The sequence below is a fragment of the Alexandromys fortis genome, unplaced genomic scaffold (genome assembly GCF_014885135.2).
Source record: "Alexandromys fortis isolate MF-2015 unplaced genomic scaffold, M_Fortis_MF-2015_v1.1 scaffold_78, whole genome shotgun sequence".
Taxonomy (NCBI): domain Eukaryota; kingdom Metazoa; phylum Chordata; class Mammalia; order Rodentia; family Cricetidae; genus Alexandromys; species Alexandromys fortis.
In genome coordinates, this window is record NW_026067977.1 from 5753216 (window position 1) to 5770531 (window position 17316).

A 17316-nucleotide genomic window follows, 5' to 3' on the forward strand; every position below is an offset into this window, starting at 1 on the left:
ATTTTAGTAAAGGTTTTTTGAAGTTAAGTCAGGCAGTGGTGGCGCACGCCTTTAATCCCAGCACTCAAGAGGCAGGGGCAGACGGATCTCTGTGAGTTCGAGACCAGTCTGGTCTACAGAGTGAGTTCCATCCAGGACAGTTTCCAAAGCTACACAGAGAAACCCTGTCTTGAAAAACAAAAACAAAATGAAACAACAACAACAACAAACAAGGTTTATTGAAGTCAGTGAACTCATTCTCAAATATCACTACAAATGATATATTTTCTTTAGTAACCTGATGGTTTGTTCTTGTTTTTACTGTATCCCTCCCTTCTCTTCCCCCATCACCTCCTGTTGCAGAACATTACTTTAGGTAAAGTGCATTACATTTGTTTATGGTGCAGAACATGATTTTGGCTAGGTAAAGATTGTTACACTTGTTTAGGTTGCGTTTGTTTAATGATGTAAAGATGTTTCCCTGCCTGCCTAAGACACCTGACTGGTCTAATAAAAAGCAGACGGGTTAACAGCCAGGCAGTAGAGGGATAGCCTGTGGGGCTGGCAGGCAGAGAGAATAAGTAGGAGAAATCTAGGCTGGAGAGAAGACGAGGGAAGAGAAAGAGAGGGAGATGCCCGGAGCCAGCCAGGCAGACACAGGGTAGGACTTACGAATGAAAGAAAGGTAAAAAGTCCCAAGGCAAAACATAGACGAAGAGAAACAGGTTAAATTAAGTTATAAGAGCTTAGAAGTGGGACAAGCCTAAACTATGGCCACACATTCATAACACAGAAGTCCCCATGCCATGATTTGGGAGCTGGTTGGTGGCCCAAAAGAAAGCCTATAGAATGGCTGTTCCCAGGGAGGTTGTGCAGGTGAGGGTACCCAGCGATTTCTGTTCTCATATAAAAATAGACCACAGTCTTCTAAGACGTGGTTGCTTAAAGAGAACAGCTCCCATGACAGGAGAATTTAGATCGTATTGATACAGAAAGATAAGAAATAGGGCAAAGAGAGCCATTCAATAAGCAGGATTCCTTTTGGCTCTTGTTCAACACCTGCTCTTAATTTTACCTGCATGGCTGGTACAGCACAGAGAGTCCAGGAGTGGGGTTTTCAACAAAGGAATCTCAAAGTGATTATGAGATATAATTTATCACTCGTTTATTCGCCGAACGAATTTGGTGACGCACGGTACCTGGTGCTGGAGAGTCAAGATGCAAACAGGCACAATTTCACCCTTCATGGAACTCACAATCTGATAGCGAAGATAAACACCGAGCAATTCTTAGGAAGTAAGCCTAACATCAGTGGTAAAGACCAAGACTGAGTGCTACAGAGGGGCCTAGGGAGGCATCCTCGTTTTAAGCAGTGGGGTCAGGAAAGATGTCTTCAAAATGTGCAGGTTTCTCAACTTAAATCCAAAAAAGGAGGGCTGAGTGATGGAAGAGTAGAAGGAAGAGAGCTCAAGGTTGGAGGAAACAGCCTGTTCCCCAACCCATTAATTCACACAGGGCTGCGGGCTTTAGTTGAACAACTGAGGAAGTTGTCGGAGAAAACAGTTTGTTCTGAGTACATTGATGAACAGAGTGTAATGGGAACCACAGGCGGCACTTTTAACTGTTCAGGGCACTGCAGGCAAGTCTCTCCCGAGGTAAGTAAATCTTCCTCCGTGACTCAAACTGTAGCCGAGCCAGTTTTTCTTATAGCCCCATCAGGCACATCAACCAACCATGAAGAAAGAGACTGCAGTAACAGCTATCAATTTACAGCCCGCTTCAAAGCAAGCAGGATGAGAACAGCAAGCCCCAAATGATTCGCACGCAGGAAGAGGGCGGGGCGGAGCGGCACAGAGGGAGAGCGGAGCTCTCAAAGCAGCTGCGTGTGACATTTCCGTCAGCAGCCTCCCCTTGCTCACTGTGTATGAGACGCACATGAGATGTCCTCCTTTATGATTTCATCTTCAGAGTACACACCCTTTGAGACCCAAGCTCGTGTATCTCTTCCACTGGCTGGCGTGAGCTCATCAGCTGGGATCTTAGGCCCACCTAAAAGTGGCAACGATATTGAAATTCCTTTCTTCTGCCCTCAAGGTTAGGAAACCTGGGATTGGTTGAGTTTCAGATGCCAGATGCCTTGTCTCTCTATCTGCTAAAAAAGTAAGAAAGTATAAGCTATCAAAAAAAAAAAAAAATCCCACACACCCGCCAGAATCCTGTCAGAGAATAAGGTCACATACCACATGCCACTGTCTTCCCGGGTCAGAGGACAGTATTCCTTTCTTTCGGAAGAGAAAATAGAAGCTATAACGCTCTGCAGTCCCAAGGGGCACTGCTTTATCTACTAGGGGGACTGGACTTGTGCTTACCTTCTCTGACAAATTAAAGTATTAGAATCTATTGTTCTTTAAGGGAGATAACAGAGAAAAGCAGTAAAAAGACTTTACTTCTTTGATCCAATTTCACTGCTGTGTAAATAAGATCACATGACTGAATATCACTTGGTCTCCACAGCTGTTAAAGTTCCCAGTATCCACATCATTTTAAAATGTATTACTCGACAGGTGGTGGTGGCCACACCTTTAATCCCAGCACTCCAGGGGCAGAGGCAGGAGGATGTCTGTGAGTTTGAGGCCGGCCTGGTATACAGAGTGAGTTCCAGGACATCCAGGGCTGTTGTTACACATAAACTCAGCAGCAGTTAAAGGCACTTTCTGCTCTTGCAAAGGACCTAGGTTCAGTTTCAGGCACCAACACAGTGGCTCACAGCCATCTGTATTCTCAATTCTAGGGAGTCCAACACTCTCTTATGGCTTCAGACACATACATAATGCATGTACATATGTGCTGTGAATACAGTCATACATATAAAATAAGAATTCTTTAAATACACACACACACACACACACACACACACACACACACACACACACAAACCGTGGGCTGGAATAAAGCTCACTGGTAGAATGCTTGCCTAGCATGCATGAAACTCTAAGGTCAAGTCTCAGCTCCACAGAAATATACATAAAGTAAAGAAATAAGTCCAATACAAATGTATACATGCAATTTTCGAGATGTATGTTAAGTATTGGTGTTGGAATCTGGAACTTCCAAAACTGCTCAGTCACGTAACCTCTCTAATTATATCCCCAAATTACCTCGTGCAAACTATGATAACTATAGTAAATACCAAAGTGTTTCCTTTTTTAAAGAGCAAAATCGTAACCATGACGACAATCTGTCCACATCTAAATGACAGCAGCAGCTGAGCACCAAAGCTTTGTCATCCGTTGACCATATTCAAATGAATTTTGTGTCAGGAGTCTTTTCAGAGCCAGACATTGTAGGTTATTTGGATGATAGCTTGCATGGGAAGGCGCATGCTAAAATTAAGAGAAAGGTTAGTCTACATTAGTTCTCGATCTCCCAAAATATACGTCTGAGGTGGTAACTACTTAGTTCATGACAAAGCAAGCCATGATATAACTCATTTTGTCCACAAGTATTCCGGGAAAACCTACTCCATGCATTGCACCGCTTAGACACTGATGGATGCAGCCTCATGAAGTACACCTGAGCAGAGAATCTCAGAGTAGTGACACAGAGCCACTTTCGTGACAGGAGCTCATAAATAAATACTGGTTGAATGACAGACAGAATCTATCAAAAATGCACACGATGTTTATTACTGTTTCTTCTTTTTAACATCTATTTTGTGTGCAGTGTGCGTGGGCAAGCGTGTGCCGTGATAGGCCAGAAAACAACCTGCGGGAATCAGTTCTCTCCTTCTACCGCGAAGGCCTGAAGGGTGGAAACCGGGTCTGGCAGCGAGCACCTTAACCGCTGAGCTCTCTCATTGGCTCCGAGAAGTGAAGTTTTATTTCTTGTAGTCTCTGTACTTCAGGGATATTAGCAGTACTAGCTGCAGAGGGAGATATTGGAGGGTGATAGTTCAAACAGCGCCATGAGGCTTTGTTTTCAAATGGGCTCTCCTGCCTATAACCATGAAGTATGTGTTTTTTCCCCCTTCTCTTTTTCCAGCTGTCAATTCAAAACAGAAAGCTGTGTTACAACGTTACTTAACATGTTGCTGTTTTTTTTTAAATATTTATTTTATTTATTTATTATGTATACAATATTCTGTCTGTGTGTATGCATGTTGCTGTTTTTATCTTTAAATTTTCTACTCCTCTTTTCAGAGTCACAGCTGCTGTCTCCAGCTATGGCATTATCCATAAGTAGGGAGGGGAAAAAGGAGGAGCTAAAGAGCCTGGGAATTAAACAACCGAGCTGTTTGAGTTAGAAGCGCTGCCCTGCATGGCCTTGGATAAACTCAAACTTTTCCATCTAGAGAGTAACAGGTCTTGGTTACAGTGTTCCAACTCACCTTCTAGGGTTCTCTGAGTTCATCCTTGTTTTTGCATATATATGTGAAACAATTGGTTTTGTGCTTTCTTTCCTTTTTTCTCTTTCTTTTTCTTCCTTTCTTCCCTTTCTTCTTCCTTCCCTCCCTTCCTTTCTTCTTTCTTTCCTTTTTAAGACAGTTTCAGGTAGCTTTGCCTGGCCTTGGATTTACAGAGGACCTACTACTTCTCCTTCCAGAGTGCTGAAATTAAAGACATGCACCATCATACACAGCATTTTTAAAAAATCATTTACTGCAGATGCTTAACATAAAATAGTCATCTCTGTAGAATGTCTACCCTTTCCCTCTCAGATCGTCATAGTACCACTTTAAAAAATTACAAATAAACAAAGATAACCAACCAAGCAAACAAACAGATGGCCTTAGTGGTGTACACAGGTAATCCCAGAATGTGGGAGGTAGAAGCAGAAGGGCCAGCAATTCAAGGTTATCCTGAGCTATACTGTCAATTCAAGGCCATTCTGGGCTACATAAGATCCTATTGGGGGAATGAGGAAAGCCAACAAGTTAGCCAAGAAACCCAAATAAAAACAAGGTAAATTTTGTCTACAGCCCTATCACTAAAAAAACACTTTCAAATTTTATGTTAGAATGTGCTTCCATGCCCAAAACTTTAATGGATATCTTTTCAATTTAAAAATTCCTTTAAAGAGGACTTTTTAAAAATGTATGTATGTAATTGTGTGTGTGTGTGTGTGTGTGTGTGTGTAGGGATGTGTGCACGTGAGTGCCTGTATAGTCCAGAAGAGGGAATCAGATCTCCTAGCACTGGTTGGGGGGGGGGGGCAGACAAGCAGATAAAAGTGCTCCCCCACTGAGCAGTTCTAGGTAAATTGTATCTAACAGTGCCTGGGACAGAGGCCTTGCTAATGTTAACTGCTGTGTGTCCTTACTATATGACACTGAACCCACACTTGGGAATAACCAATGAATGTTTAGTAACCATACCTACCTCTGTAGAAAGCATTTGCCACCACCCAGCTTTTTTTAAAAAAAAAAAAAACTTTTAAAAATGATAATAAAAAGTTCTTTTAACATAAGAGTTCAGCTAAATTTCCAAGGTTAGCTTCAAACTTACCATCGTCCTGCCTCAGTTTCTTCAGTACCTTGGACTATAAGTGTGTGCCACCATTGTAGGCTCTTTATTTACTGACATTTATATTTATTTATGGGGGAGGGTGTGAGTGTAAAAGTCAGAAGACAACGTGCAGGAGTCAGTTCTCTCCTTCTACCTTCATGAGGGTTGTTCTACTGGTGACAGCACGTTTGCAGACTGGCAAAGCTTATGAATATGTAATGTTAAAAACCAAACCAAAACAAAGAGAAAAACAGGCAGGGGGCAGGAGAGATGTCACAGAGGTTAAGAGCGCTTCCTGCTCTTGCAAAAGACCAGAGTTTGAGCCCCAGCATCCACATAGGGTGGCTCACAACCACCTGTAACTCCAGCTCCAGGGGATCCTCTTTTGGTGTTCACAGGAACCAGCACCCACATGCGCATACATAGAGCACAGACACACAGACACAAACAAGTAACAAAACAAAACAAATCCCCCCCCCAAAAAAAACCAAAAACCAAAAAACATATAGACCTGATGGTAAGACCTATAAACCCCCAGCATTTAGGAGGCTGAGACAAGAGATGTGGAAATTCAAGACCAGTCTGGATTATATAGTAAGACTATCACAGAAACAAACAAACCAACAAGGACTAAACCAACAAGAAAGAGATGCATGTCTTTTACAGGAGGAAGAACAGGATGGACTTTAATTTGCAAGCTAACCCTTTATCTAAAATAATTACCCACTCCTGCTAAGGAAATAGGAAATGAAACACTGAAAATAGCTTGGATTTGGAGGTGGTCTTCCTATGCTTTTTATTAGAGGATTAAAAAGCAATTATGTAGAAGAACCTCACTGGCAAATATATAAACTATGAAATCCCATTAATTCACAATAATCAGTGGGAAAGCTAAATTGAAATAAGAGCTTTGAATTATAAAACAGAATCACTGAAACTTCCTTGTTAATCTACCTATCTCTCTTCCATCTCTCAGTTTACCAGGTAGAAGGAAGAGGGTACCACACATACCCTTTGCTCAGAACTGAGCCCAGGACCTCACAGGGGCTGAGTAAGGGCCCTACCATTGTCTGAGTTTCATTGCCTGTTCCTCTGATAGACTACTCTGACAAAAGACGATTAAGGGAGAAAAGGTTTATTTGCCTCACAATTCCAGGTGACAGTCCATCACTGTGGGAAGATGAGATGGCAGGAACTGGAAACAGCTGGTCACATCATGCCCACAGTCAAGAGCAGAGAACAGGGAACGAATGCACACAAGCTAGGCCTCAGCTCTCTTTTCCCGTCCCTTTCTCAGAAATGGTGCCGCCCACAGTGGGCAGGTCTTCCCACCTCTCCACAGACCAGCGTGGTCTGACAGTCAGGGTGAATCCAGAGCAAGTCAGCTTGACAACACTAACCACCACAACCACTGAGCTACACCTCGATTTAGGGAGAGCTCTCTGCAAAGAAACAGAACACATGGAGGCCAAAGGGCTGAGGATTGGGACTATGAAACACGAGTGCATTTTACTTCTTGTTTTCCAAATCTCCATTTCTTCCTGTGACAAGGAACTAGAAGTGAATAAAATAGCTAACTGTAGCTGGGGTGGTGGTGGTGCATGTCTTTAATACTAGCAATTGGGAGGCAGAGGCAGGCGGATCTCTGTGAGTTCAAGACCAGCCTGGTCTACAAAGCGAGTTCCAAGACAGCTAGAATTGTTACATAGAGAAACCCGGGGGTGGGGGGGGGGTGATAGACACCTGTAGTTCCCAAATTGGAGGAATCTGTAAAAAAAAAAAAAAACAGCAATTTTCAGGCTAGTCCAGTTACATAGCAACATTGTTTATTTATCATTGTTATTACTGGTCTTTTTTTTTGAAGTTCTGACTCATATTTGCTATATGGGTGGCCTCAAACTCACAGAAATCCACCTGCTTCTGCCTCCCAGGTGCTGGAATTAAAGGTATGTGCTATCACGCCCAGCAACAGTATTTAAAAAAAAAAAAAAACACACCTTACTGGTGGTACATAATTACAATCTCACTTAGGAGGCTGGGGCAGGAAACAAGAGTTCAAGATAAGCTTGGGTTACAGGGCAAGGCTGATTCAAAATAAAATAATAGCCTCGTATAAACTGAGTAGTCAAGGAGGGCTGTTTAAATCTCCCCTCTATAGCATTTTCTTTAAAAATTATTCAATTTATGATTAAGCGTAAGACTACTTGGTGATACACCTCTGACCCTTGGAGGACAGGATTGCCCTAGGTTCTCTGTAGAAGGCCTTTATTCAGCTTTATGGCTGTGGGACTGGGGGTTCCCTGAGTAACTCCTGCCATCCATCCTTCATTCCACTGACTGTCAGGGGTCTTGGTAGCGACCACAGCCTGAGTTATGTGTTATTGGGCTGTAGTTAAAACAGATTTGGCTGCTTCATGATGTGGTCTTGTCTGAGCTGATAAAATGACTACTGAAACAGAAAGGGGACAGATGATAGAAAGTTCCACTTTTACTCACCTTTTTCCATTGAAAATAAAACTAAAGAGCCATTAGCTAACCTGTCTGAGCCTGATGCAGCCCGAGACGGTCAAGCCTAGTGCCGTTCTTGAGTGCTCGTTCACACCGCTCCTGTGCGGTTCATGGCTCTGTACCTCTCACTGGCCGCCGGCACAGTATGTAATTTCTCCAGAATTTAATTCTAGTACCTGCTGTGGCTAGTGCACTAATGAGGGATGTGTGCATATGGGTGGAATTCGGGAGTGGTGAAAAATAGTAACTCTGGCCAAAGTATGCTGAGCTTGGAGATTAATTATGCTTCAGGCTGGGAGTGGACGAGCTGTAGGGAGTTCCCCTACTACAAGATATCCCAGCCTCTTCCGGTTAAATTAGAGGTGGCTGAAAAAATAAAAAGAAACTGGATACAGCGGTGCGTGCCTATAATCTATCCATTTAGGAGATAGAGGCAGGGCAGTCAGAAGTTCTAGGCAGGTGGATCTCAGCCTTCCTAACCCTGTGACCCTTTATACAGTTCCTCATGCTGTGGTGACCTCCAACCGCAAAATTATTTTTTGTTGCGACTTCATAACTGTAATTTTGCTACTGTTATGAATCATAATGTAAATATCTGTGTTTTTCAATGGTCTAAGGTGACCCCTTGTGAAACGGTCATTCGACCTCCAAAAGGGGTCGAGACCCACAGGCTGAGAACAGCTCTGCTCTAGATCACTTCTGGCAACATAGTGAGCTTAAGGCCAGCCAGGGATACATAAGACCCTACCTGGAAAAACAAAGTGGTAGGCAGTAGGAGGAATGTGCACTTCTACAGGACACCAAACGGCTCCCCTTGAGTCTCCAGCCTGGGACCAAGTGTTCTAAGACACCAGGGAGAGAACAAAAGAAAAAAAAAATGTCCCTTTGGCTATGGAGTCAGAGTCTGGGTCATTCTAGTGCAAAAGATGAAGTGTAGCCATGGTGACCGAAGGAAGCATGAGTCTTTTTAAGGGGAGCTCTGCTCTGCCAAAGGTGACAATGAAAAGCTCTCCACGTGGGGAGGGAGGATGGCCAAGTCTGTTACTATGATCCCTGTTCTCAGATCAGGCTTCTCCTGGAGACCTTTCAAGTCACCACAGGTACTACTGAAGACATCTGGCAGAGGAAGCACCTTTTTGTCTGCCTTCTAAACACCGCATAAAGACCTCACTGGAATAAATCAGTCTACGGAAATACTGTTTGGCCCACTCTTCGAACGTGCTTTTTCGTTTCTCATTTTACAGCCTTCCACCCCATACACACACAGAGACCAACATCCTGCATTGTGTTTCTCCTTTATATTGATCAAAAACAAGGGCCAGGCATGGTGACACATACCTTCAATTCCAGCACTCAGGAGGCAGGTGCAGGCACATCTCTGAGTTCAAGGCCAGCCTGGTCTACAAAGCAAGTTCCAGAACAGCCAGGGATACACAGAGAAACCCTGTACCAAAAAAGCAAAGTTAAAAAAAAAAAAATCCAAAAGCTAAGACTTATAAGTTTATGGCTTCTTTCTTTAATTTGAAAAACAAAACCTTGTTAAACATTTATTTAGCATGCAGGGGTCATAAGACAATTTACAGGAGTCTGTTCTTTCCTTCCACTCTGTGGGTTCCTGAGGATTAAAATCAGGTTGTCAGACTTGGCAACAAGCTCTTGCCGTGCTGAGCTAGCTCACTGGCCTCCCTTTTTGGAACTCTTGGTCTCAGCCTCTACCTCTCAAGTGCTATCTTTTTAATTTTTTTTTTAAATCATTAGCTAGGTCGTGGGCTTCACGTAGTCTTTTAAATATCTGAATTTGGATGCCTAGAGGGTTTGGTGGGCTCCCCCTCCCCCACTGCTCACATATCATTATCTTTTTTTTTTTTTTTTCACATATCATTATCTTATACGGGGCTGAAGAACTTTTTTTCCTGGTCCTCCAGGCTTTTGTGTGGAGACTTAAAGTTTAGGGATAAGCCATGCACTGACACATACCCAACGTGCTTGTTCTCCAGGAATAGCAGTACTGTGGCAGAGGCCCTTTTACCATCAGCGAAGCAGACCCTGAGTTTTTTGTATGTGTACGTGCGTGCTGAATGAAGCCAGAGGACAAAACTGGCTGTCTTCTCTGCTGCTCTCCACCTGAGCTTCTGACTGAGCAAGAGTAGGTAGCCAACAAGGTCCAGAGATCATGCCATCTCTGCCTCCCCAGTGCTGAGACTACAAGCGTGTCCAAAACCACAACCAGCTACGTGGGTGCTAGAGATCCAAGCTTAGATCCTCATACACAGACAGTAGCACTTTGCCAACTTAGCCCCCACCCCCAGCTTTCCATTGAACGTATGTATAGTGTGTGTGTGTGTGTGTGTGTGTGTGTGTGTGTAAGGGGAGTGTGGGGTGCCGTGGCATGAATGTGCAGGCCAGAGGACGAGGATTCTCTCCTGCCACCGTAACAGTTTCTGAGGATTGAACTTGAGTGGTCAGACCCTCCACAGCAAGCGATTCACCCACTGAGCCTTCTGGCTGGACCCTGTCCCCAGTTCATCTTCCTTTAAATCAGCACCATAAAGTGCCACCTTCCATGTCCCAAGCTGTCCTGTGTGACAATTACTCTCTGAATGACAAGAGCTTTTACTATAATGGGGAAACCTCTCATTTTTTACTTTTTGTTTTGTTTTGTTTTTCGAGACAGGGTTTCTCTGTGGCTTTGGAGCCTGTCCTGGAACTAGCTCTGTAGACCAGGCTGGTCTCGAACTCAGAGATCCACCTGCCTCTGCCTCCCGAGTGCTGGGATTAAAGGCGTGCGCCACCATCGCCCGGCGAAACCTCTCATTTTTACCCAAAGACGGATGCTGTACTGCAAGACCACAAAAAGGTACCCACATCAAAGCAAATAAAGGCACAACATCTGAAGCTATTTATTTATAGATACAGGTCCCACCTGTAGCTCAGGTGCTGTAATCTCCTGTGCCTGCTTCCAAGACTATTGGGTTCATAGGTGTGCAGTACATGTTTGGCTACAATGCAGGGCTTATGCAAAACGTAGAGGCAGGGAAGACTACACTGTAGGTTTGTAACTTCTGGACCTCATCTACACACGTGTTATAGGCAATATGCTATACCAGACCTCAGGGAAGATTTGGGGTTCTCACACGTCACCACAAATAGTTTTATTTATTGTGGTTCTGGGGATGGAACACAGGCCCTGATAAATGTTAGGCAAGTGTTCTACTACTATGTCATACCTCAGCTCTACAAGGGACCTTAAAATCAAGTTCAAAATCCATGTCCAACATCTCTACCTCCATCCAACTCGCACTACTCCTAATGCAGATGGGGACGAGGCAGTAGCCAACAGTGACTTTCTGGTGTTAAAGACAGATTTCATGGTCAACACCTTTCATAATGGCTGTTTGGCTCCACCAAGAAGCTTACTAAGATGGCCTCAAACTCTGCATTTTCTCCTCTAGTATTAATAGCTACATAAAGCAACTTATACTCATGAATTTTTTATAATTTGTAAAATTATTTTTGTATGTGTATGGGTGTTTTGTCTAAATGTAAAAAAAAGCAGAAAACAGACACAATGATTCTTTGAAAAACGTATCAATATATGGGCATACCCCCACTTCCCCCACAACCCCTACCGCACAGACAAAATGTTTCTGCCCAGGCACATATACTAAAAAGTGTTGTTAAGTAACTGTTTACTACTTTTTGCACTGAAGAAAATTTCATTGCAGGCAATTTGTTTTCTGTCAAACCATTTTGACCAAATTATCTCCTGCGAGCAGGAAGCCGGGGAAGCGGCAGATCAGGATGCTAAACTGGTGTAGGCTGGTGATAAAAAGTTCAAAATAGCAAGAGCCAAGGAGAAAGAGCTCAGAGAGGGCCTGGAGCACCCCTCATCATTACTGGGTTACCCTTCAAAAACTTTAGAGATTCAGACGAAGACTTCAGGAAGCAGCAGGACCAGAGCTGACTCACAAGCATCTAGATGAGGATGCTTGGAGCGAGTGCTCTCCACTTTAAAGAGGGTCTTCAGGAATTGCACTTTTGGTGTTTGCTTAGCCAGCACTTGTTCCATACATGGCTCAGTTCTATTAAACTACAGGCTCTGCCCCTTCCCACCTCTCCCTCTTACGTACTGTTACAAAGACAAATAATGTTTATTCACAAGTACTTGTCCACATTTCCAAGATTACCAATCACTTTTATAAATATGGTCCACTGGATTGTTTATTTGGCCTGGTACATGCAAACTTCATTTTCCATATTCCACATTAATTCTATGTGAGGGGTGTGTTCTTGACTGAATAAATTGTGTTTAAAAGAATCCTTTATTAAGCTGGGCTGTGGTGATGCACGCCTTTAATCCCACCACTCAGGAGGCAGAGGCAAGAGGATCTCTGAGTTCGAGGCCAGCCTGGGCTACAAGAGCTAGTTCCAGGACAGTCTCCAAAGCTACAGAGAAACCCTGTCTCGAAAAAACAAACAAACAAAAGAATCCTTTATTGTATTGTTATTATTATTAAAATGGGGATAATAGGAACTTCCTGTTTTCTATATCAAAAGTGACAGAATTGAGGGAAATAAGTAGTTCCAAATTTCAAGACAAAAATGCTGTGATTTTTTTTCCTTCCCAGATAAAGCATATTGTCAGTATTTTTCAATTTTGCACTGTCACTAATATATGAAGTTGTTTGTTTTTTTTTTTTTTTTTCCTGGAACTAGCTCTTGTAGTCCAGGCTGGCCTCGAACTCACAGAGATCCGCCTGCCTCTGCCTCCCGAGTGCTGGGATTAAGGCAGGCGCCACCACCGCCCGGCAATATATGAAGTTGTAATTACCTTGAAATATCATTAGTTTGTTCACTTCGACAAGTCTGCAAACAGCACAAATTCCCTGAGGCAGAATCCAAACACCACTCAGTTTACTAAACTTAAAGTAGATGCAGTTTCCGGGAAACTTGCTATAAAGCTAGGTTATAGAGAACATTACAGGTCCTCTGCCTCACTGTAATGACTTTGTAAGACTCCATGAAAAAAATAATCTGCTCGTAAGGAGTGCAATTGATAGAGTAAGAACCTGGTAGGTGCTCGGATATTCCGGTTCTTCTGAGCGTGCCCTCGGAAAATCTTTTAGCTTCTTTGAACCCATCTTATTTATTTATTTTATTATTATTTTGGTTTTTCGAGACAGAGTTTCTCTGTAGTTTTGGGGCCTGTCCTGGAACTAGCTCTTGTAGCCCAGGCTGGCCTCGAACTCAGAGATCAGCCTGCCTTTGCCACCTGAGTGATGGGATTAAAGGTGTGCACCATCACCGCCCGGTTTATTTTCTTTTTGAGAGAGTGTCTTGCTATGTTTGGCAGATCAGTCTGGCAGTATCTAGTCCAGGCCTATCTTGAATTCATGCAATCTTCCTGTCTCAGCTTTCCCAGTGATAGAATCATAGAAGTGAGCCATGACGCACAGCCCCTTGATTTCCATCTCTGTTAAATGTCTAGGGAGGTATGCTATCCTTTTCCTCTTCTCAGCTTCAAGTTTGTTTTCTGAGAAAGGGTTTCTGTGTGTGTGTAGCCCTGGCTGTCCTGGAACAAGCTCTGTAGACCAGGCTGGCCTTAAACTCACAGAGATCCACCTGCCTCTGCCACCAGAGTGCTGGGACCAAAGGTGTACACCAGCACCACCCGGTTCTTTTCTTTTTCTTGAGATTAGGGACTCATTACATAGTACAAACTGGCCTACGAGATCTGTTTTTCTGTTTCCCAAGTGTTGGGATTAAAGAGAACTACCATGCCAGGCAACGGTTAAAAAAAAAAAAGTAATACTAAAACAAATAGGTTATTATAATATATTTAACAATCTAATATGTTCACAATTATGATCAGTTCCGGTGCAGTTGAGAATTCTGGAATCTCGGTACTATAAATGTAGAACTTGTAAGTCAAATACACGGTACTTTAGATAGCACGTGTTAAGGGATCTCTCTAAAACCAGCCTCTCCCACTCAGCAGACCTTTACTGGTCCTGACATAAGAGTATGTTCCCTTTTTCTACAATAGATGAATGACCAACAGACAGTATTAATTTGTCAGACACAATGTCAAGGCCTCCACAACCACCATGGCTTTGTCCTCTCCATCCATCATGTCCTTATAAAATTCTTTGATCCCACAGGAATGTTAGTTTCCCAGTGAGGTAGAGGCTCAGCCTGGGAGCCACCTGAGTCTGGAGGAAGTGTGTCGCAGTGTTCTTGAGCTTTAAATTTTTGAATCTGCTTCTGAGTTTATTTCCTCAATATGTCAAGGCTTAAATTAGAACAAGGACTTTAATTGGTACTATCCCATTGTTTTCTCCAAATCACCTCTCCTATTGTTTGCTTTGCCTTTTTTTGGGTTGTTGTTTGGAGTGCTGGCTATCACATTAAAGCCCTTGACCGTGATGCACAAGTGCCCTACCACAGAGCTACTTGTCCAGCCTCCGGTAGTTCTTTTGATCTTGCCCTCCTATGCATCTCATAAACAGTAATATTAATTCATGGCCCAGAAAGATGGCTCAGTAGATAAAGGGACTTGTTGCTGAGCTTGAAACCCAGTTCAATCCCAGGTCTCATAGAGTGAACGAAGAGAATTGATTCCCAAAAGTTGTTCCCTAACCTCCACACACACACACCAAACATCTTTAGTTAAAAATAAAAATATTAATTCACAGGGCCGGGAGGTGGTGGCGCACACCTTTAATCCCAACACTCAGGAGGCAGAGGCAGGTGGATCTCTGAGTTCGAGGCCAGCCTGGTCTACAAGAGCTAGTTCCAGGACAGGCACCAAAGCTACAGAGAAACCCTGTCTCAAAAAAAAAAAAAGCCAAAAAATTAATTCATAAAACTTATGAAGGACTTTCAAAGAATTACTGATCACTTTTGCAAATACTATCTCACTGATTATCACAAGAGCTCAGGCTTCTCAATATTATTTATCTTTAACTTACTTTGGGAAGGGACTTGGAGCCAGAGTTCAGTTAATGAATTGCCCAGAGAGCAGTTGTGAGTCAGAGGTGACTCCAAAGCCTGCATTTACTTACAACATTAAGTCCCTATCCAGGTTTTATAGGTCTGAATTACCTAGAATTTTGTTGTTTCTCTCAAGAACCAAAATTATAAGATATAATATGATCCGGGTCAGTACCTCAGAATGGGGGCTACTCAAGTGAGGGCTCTTCAGGGTTTAGGATTAGTTTTATGGGGAAAAAACTCTTTTTAGTCTTTTCTAAAGTCATGTACAATGTACTTTTGACCATATTCCCCTTCTCCAACCTTAGCCCCTCCTTTCTTCATAACAAGAGCCTCTCCTACTTTCCTGTCTTTGTGTTGTTCTTGTTCCACTGCATTCAGTTAGGGTTGCTTCTGGTGAGAACGGATGGGGGGGATTTTATTTGTTTGTTTGTTTGAGACAGGGTTGATGTGGGAGTATCATATATCAATCTGTTGATTTCTTAAATGAAAAGTTTGTGTGTTGTTATTTCGGGCATAAGCTAGCCCCGCTGCTCCTATTTCAACACAGGGTCTCACTGTTAAGCCTTGACTGGTCTGGACCTGGAACTCATTATATAGATCAGGCAGGCCTAGAACTCAAACAGATCTGTCCGCCTCTGTCTCCAGAGTGCTGGAGACATCAAAGGTATACGCCATCACACCTATTTTTCTTTTCTTTTTTCCCCTCTTTTTTTTAGTGTTGCTAGGGATCCAAGTCTGGGCCTCATGCACATTAGACAAGCACCGTTCTTCTCCAAGCTCCACTAATGAAACAACAGATTTTTCAAAAGATTATTTTTTTCTTTTTCTTTTTTTTGTTTTTCGAGACAGGGTTTCTCTGCGCACACCTTTAATCCCAGCACTTGGGAGGCAGAGGCAGGTGGATCTCTGAGAGTTAGAGGCCAGCCTGGTCTACAAGAGCTAGTTCCAGGACAGGCTCCAAAGCCACAGAGAAGAAAAGAAGGTTAGAGACATGGCTCAGAGGTAAGAGCACTGGTTACTCTCCCAGAGGTCTGGAGTTCAATTCCCAGCAACCACATGGTGGTCACAACCATCTACCATAAGATCCAGTGCCCTATTCTGGCATGCAGGCAAAACACTGTATATAGCTAATAAAATGACTAATTAGTTAAGAAGTTTGTTTTCTTTTTAAAAAAAATGAAATGAAATAAGAAAAGATGGGCTGGAGATGAAGCTCAGTAGTGAAGTACTTACCTCCAGTATTGGGGGTGGGGGATGAGGTCTGTAATACTGTTTAGCTGTATTGTTATAGTAAACCTATGAGGTAGATTATGAGGTGGGTATTACCTTTCTTATACAGCGTGGAGAATGAGGCTTGACTTACAAGTGAGTCGTCAAGTATCAAAGGTAGAACTCAGGAGACCTGGCCCCAGGTTTGTATTGTGAATTTATCACTGTTTCCCACTACATTCCATAGTACATGCCCATATAAATTCACAGCTGAAATTGGTGCATACCTGGAACCCCAGTGTGGGGAGGTAGAGAGAATCACAGGTCTAAGAGCATCCTCAGCCACACAGGTAAGGTTTGAGACCAGCACAGGGTGAATGAGACCCTACCTCAAGAAAAAAAAAATTCCAGATTCTAAACCAGATTTTTCCCATGTCTCTAGCTCACCCTTTCTTTTCTTTTTTCGAGACAGGGTATCTCTGTAGCTTTGGAGCCTGTCCTGGAACTAGCTCTTGTAGACCAGGCGGCCTCGAACTCACGGAGATCCACCTACCTCCACCTCCCAATTACCACCTCCCTGAACACTGTTATCACCAGAATGTTCCAAGTACTCCCCCTCCCCCGTTTCTTTTTGTGATGCTGAATATCAAACCCAGGGCCAGATTCCTGAAAACTAAATATTGTAGCACTGAACAACCCAGGCTTACACTAACAATCCTAAAACATCGCTGTTTGAAGTTCCAACCACCCCAATGATCTGAAGAGAGTTTCCCTTCTTTTATCGGATATAAAAGGCAAATTATTGCTCATACGCGGTGGACTTCATATTGGATCCTGCTAACATGATGAACTCCTACTGAACGGAGGCAAAGGCTTTCTCTTCAATCTCTAGTTCTTCATTCACACAAGAGAACTATAGGGCCTATTTCAGAGTGTTGGAAAGGTGAGTGTAGCCGAGGAGAGGCTGGAGGGCAGGGTTCTAGTATGCAGTAAGAGTCTAGAGGAAGACAGCTGGCCAGCCCTCTTCAGATAATTTCCTCACCGGGTGTGGTGGCGCACGCCTTTAATGGCTGCATTCCCAAGGCAGAAGCAGGAGGCTCTCTCGAGTTCCGGGACAGCC